The sequence below is a fragment of the Bicyclus anynana genome, chromosome 4, assembly GCF_947172395.1.
Source record: "Bicyclus anynana chromosome 4, ilBicAnyn1.1, whole genome shotgun sequence".
Lineage (NCBI taxonomy): Eukaryota > Metazoa > Arthropoda > Insecta > Lepidoptera > Nymphalidae > Bicyclus > Bicyclus anynana.
The window spans coordinates 2,343,148-2,348,342 of NC_069086.1; positions in this window are offsets into that span (position 1 = coordinate 2,343,148).

Below are 5,195 nucleotides of genomic sequence, written 5' to 3' on the forward strand. Positions count from 1 at the left end.
GGTAATTATAAAAACACGGCCAAAAAAATGTCGTGAAAACAAACGTCAGACCAAGCCCGAAAGGGCTCGAACCCATATGTTATATACGTACCTACCTATGTTCTATAACGAAAATTAACATGAATAGCACACACTATAGTTTATATATTAAAAATGTTTTTTAATTGACAAATAGTAGGAGCAATGTTTTTAACTGTGGTAGAAAGCAGTTTAATTCAAAACAACTTTTCATAATTATCAAATGAGTTTGAAAAGCTGTAATAATAATAATAAATAATAATTAAAATACCGTAACCAAAATGACATATACCTAACTCGATTTAGTTGTGGTGAGCAAAAGTAAGTACCTACGTATTGAATAATTTTCCATTTTGTGATTAAGTATCAAATAATTAGTACAATTAAATTACAACAGAACTTAATGAGTAGGTACAATATTACAGTGCCAAAGTACAACCAGGTTTCTTATATAACAGGCATCAGGTCACCACTAGTCTATTGAGGTCCTCCTGACATTCTACTTTGATTTGCGGAGAGCCTTCTTTTTTTCGGAGGAATACATTTCCATGCGCCGTCCAACAAAATAGATAGTTATGAGTTTTTGCATAGTCACGTGATAGATAGTAAATTTTTTTCGTCTTGCGAGTGAGACCTTCCGAAATATATATCCGACGAGGAGGTCCCTCAAAATTTAAGTTTTTTGTGTTAAGTTTATCACCGGTTTTTTGTTTATTAATTTTTTTATAGTTTTCAATGACTTCGTCTTTCGTAGACACAGTACTGAATTCCACCATAATAGGTTTCAGTCCACCAGAAAGGGTCTTCGGTCTATAGATGTTCTTTATATCGCGATTGTCAATTTTTACAGACAAAGAACTGGATAGTTCTATGACCATATTTTGTAAATCATATCGAGTCTCTTTCTGTTTCAACTGTGGGATGTTTCTAATTTCAATTGTCGAATTTAATGACTTTTTTTCAAATGCTTCTAATTTGGTTTCTAAGATATCGATGCGGGATATGTGTTCTTTTCTTTCCAACTCATACTTAGTTAGTAATGATTTCATATCGTCATACCCACTTGATAGGTATTCTATGGTTTTAAATAGTTCGGAGTTTTGATTTTTGATTGAATTTATAGCATCCTGTATCGAAGCCAATTTCTTATCTTGTTCAGCGGTGAAAGATGAGAACATTATTCGCATCTCCGCCAACATAAACATCTTTGTCGGTAGGGTGGTAACTAGCCACGACCAAAGCCTCCCACCAGCCAAAAAAAGCCAGGTCTTCCTCTCCTCTGTGTCCTTCCACTTGCAATTTCAACATTCTTCTGGTATATGACTTTCATCCCTCCGCATTATATGTCTATACCAAGCTAACCTTTTGCTTCTCAATTTTTCTGTCACTGGCGCCACCTATTGATATTCAGTTGTAATGGTGCCAAATTCTATGGACTATAGAACTTAGAATACGTTAACTTTGCTAGTGTTTTCCAGTAAATAACACACTTCACCCACACCACTTAGTTATCATTACTTTTGTCTGCAAAATCTATAAGGAGACATTTTAATATTTAACTCGATTTACATATTTATGTTTATTTATTTAATTATTTATTTGTAGCAGCAAAACAATCATATGTAATGTAAATAGAACTAAATTGTTTTGAAAACTATGGTTGTGCAAAACATATAATTTTACTTAAAAGTAAAGTTACAAAAACAAAAAAAATATATTAAAAATTGAAAGGATTAAAAGGAAACGGAACAATTTTTAACTTAATGTTATCGCCGCGTTGCAACGACTTGCGGTACCGACGGCTTCAGTGTGCTCGTGGCGTTCGAGCCGTCCACATCTCTTGTTGTGTAATTATTTATGGGTTGCTTGGGATAGGCGGGGGGGAGTGGAAAAGGGGAGTGTTTGTGAACAGTCAAAGGATCCTTTAACCCTACACACAACGTTCACAAGTGCGTGACTTCACTCAAGGTCATTCTCTGACATTCTAGGGTCTTATTTTGGTTACAGTGTGATTTGTTAATTAAGTTGTCCTGACAAATGTTGTGAACCTTTGTTCGACATTAGTTTTCTTATTTTTGTAATCACTTCTGCTAAAATTAAGACTAATATTAATATTATTTATGATATTTAGGTTACAACTACAAATTTAAGATATGTATAGTATAAGATATCATTATGTTGGTAAGCATAGTCACATAATAAGAACATTCAAACGTCGTCGTCCGAATAAAGCACGGGTACATAACCAAACAATACACAAACTGAGTTAGATAACTTGGTATGCAAATTCGTAACTCTCAGTAATAAGTACCATTAATTGGTAAACTTGCCTCGTTCGCTGGAGTCGTTATTGTACTGTGGTCTGCCCGAAGCGAGCGGTGCAAAACAAAGGGAGACCTCAACGGGTCAGATTATTAGGTCACGACTTAGATTGTTTGCGTGTAAAAGGTCCCTTATATTGTCAATACTCAATACATATGTATAAATATAAATAAAGTGACTGTCTGTGTAAGCAAAGGCTACCTATCATCTTGGAAATGACCATGGTTTTCGTGTGATTAGAGAAAACTGAATTTAACGTGAAGAAGGTCGCGTCTGCTAAACTAAGATGTTTTTTTACTGTTGCTTAATTAATAGTGATAGTGGCTGTTAAGTTGAATACTTAACAGGCACAATCTCCTTCAAATTGCGTGTTATTTCGTTCCGAAGCTCAGAAATTTGTGTTTCCTGGTAACTCAGTTAGCTACCAGAATCAAGCAGAAGCTACTCATGAAAAATTAATTTGATAGTCATCATTGTCGGCCTCTTGCATGGACTTCCAAACAAAACGTCCGTTTCTGAACTTGATAGTAATCAGTTGTAAAAAATTTTCTACGGATCCCTGACTGTAAAAGTCAGAGATGCATTGAAGGACGAAATCTCTACCTTTGGAGTATTATTATTTTTATGAACTTGTTTGCTTGTTGGCCTATTTTATTTGGTGCGCGTTGCACAACAAAGGGGCGACCTGGATCATTTGCCACAGCTTATTAGGTCACGGATGTGAAGCAAATGTTACCTAATATCTTACTCAAGTTTGTAACAAGTTACGTGCTGATTTTTTGCTGTATTGGGTAGGATTTGGAGGTAATACCTCCAGCAAAACATCGGTGTGTGGTCTGCGGGACAAACGTTTGGAGTCCTCTGCTATAGGCCTAAGTAGATTACTTTTATGAAGGGGCTTGCAAACAATACAAGAAACGAGCAATATTTTCACATACTTATGTCCATGATTCTTGTACTATTAGAAAGGGGGTGTTTACTTAACCAATAGTTAAATCTTAAGTTAATAGTTAGGTAAGGTAACAGTTTAACACAACATTAACATTTATTTTTACGGCTTGGAGTCTCTTCCTTTTACAGGTATATTTTTTTCTATTTTTTGGCTTATTTTAATTTTTGAACACATGTCCTGTTAAACATGCTGTTAAATATCAAATCAGCCAATTTAAGACGAAGGTATTTTGGTTTTCATCATCCAAATTCACCACCACACAATGTTTTGGTTCTAGCCAAAACGATGGTTTTAATGTTTTTTAGACCTCTAAAACTAACATGATTGTCTTTTCTTCAGCTTGCCTTCAGGTATAGGGCTCCTCCAGACACTTCTATAGTCCTCTGATCCTTGCTTTCCTTCTCCAGTTGACTCCTGCTTGGTGTTAAATCTAAACATATACAAAATTTTGTATAGAAAATTCCAACTCACTAATTTTACGATTGGTCGAAATCCACGGGTCAGCTAGTTGTTATTATAAATTTATGAAAGGTGATCTATTTACGTCAACGTGATTCAAATGGTCTCGTGGGCAATGAAAGTGCCCCGCGCCATTAAAGTAGGTACTAATGGGGTTCAACCCTTTTAGATCCTTCGTCGCGATGTCCGACGGATGAGGTAACGACCTTCATAAAAATCCACCCGTTTGGATGTTTGCCATAAAAAAATGCCGTTATTTTTAAAATAAATGCTAAAGTTGAGGTAAAAAATGTTATAATTTATTTTGTACTCGTTTGCTAAATGTATGTAATGTGTTGAATTTTGAGTTTATCGCGTTCATACAGACATGATGCCGATACTAATGTTTTAATATATTGTTTGTGGCGGCACCTGGACTGCGTTAGAGCTGAAAATCAGCGCTGCATGATTTACTTGTATTTTAACCCGTCACGTAGCATTAGGCTGCCAGTCCACCGAAGCGGAGCGAGGCAACGGAGCAGCGGCAGCGGAGCTGGGGCCATTTTCTGGGTTATGCCACACATCGCAAGTCTTTTTCCTGGGAAAAAGAACGCTTTTTTAATGTCCGTTAAAAAAGCTCTCGTGCGAATGAGGGCTGATGTGGCATGATATTGAAAGCATTTTTTTTCATAGTCACATCAGATTTTTATTGTCCCACTGCAGGGACAAGTCTCCTTTTTTATACAATACCGAGCTTAGAGCCAGCACGTACCGCGGTCGTCGGGCTTCGGGTGATAAAGTTTTTCTTTGTAACGACCACTAGAAGCGCTATTTAGCAACGATGTCTTTGTAACTTGACAGTGTAAGTTTCGAATTCGTGTCTATCTCTATCTCTTAACTATCGTGCTAGACAAAGAGAGAGAATGTGAGCCGTGATATCCCAGCAGACATAACATCTGCATTCGATCCGAAAGGCAAATAGATTCGAATCCGTTCCGGAGCATGCACCTCCAACTTTTCAGTTGTGTGCATTTTAAGATATTATATAAATATCACGTGTCTCAAACGGTGAAGGAAAAACATCGTGAAGAAACCTACATACCAATGAAGTCTGCCAATCCGCATTGGGCCAGCGTGGTGGACTATTGGCCTAACTAGCACAAGTCCCCTCTCATTCTGAGAGGAGACTTGTGCTCAAAAGTGAGCCGAATCCGAGTGGGTAGTCTCTACAAAATATCAAATTTTATGATGATAAACGAATTTTGAATTTGAATTTAAAATTACTGAATCTTATATATGTTCGAATCGCAAAGTGTAAACTCGGATTAAAGCGAAGGCACACTCGGGCTTGATTGGATTAACACAAGTTTATAGGTCACGAAAGTGTCAACCGGTTATCAGTGCCCGTCCGGCCGGGGATTAATGGGGTCCCTCCGACCGCAGACCTCACACTGTGACGGAGTGG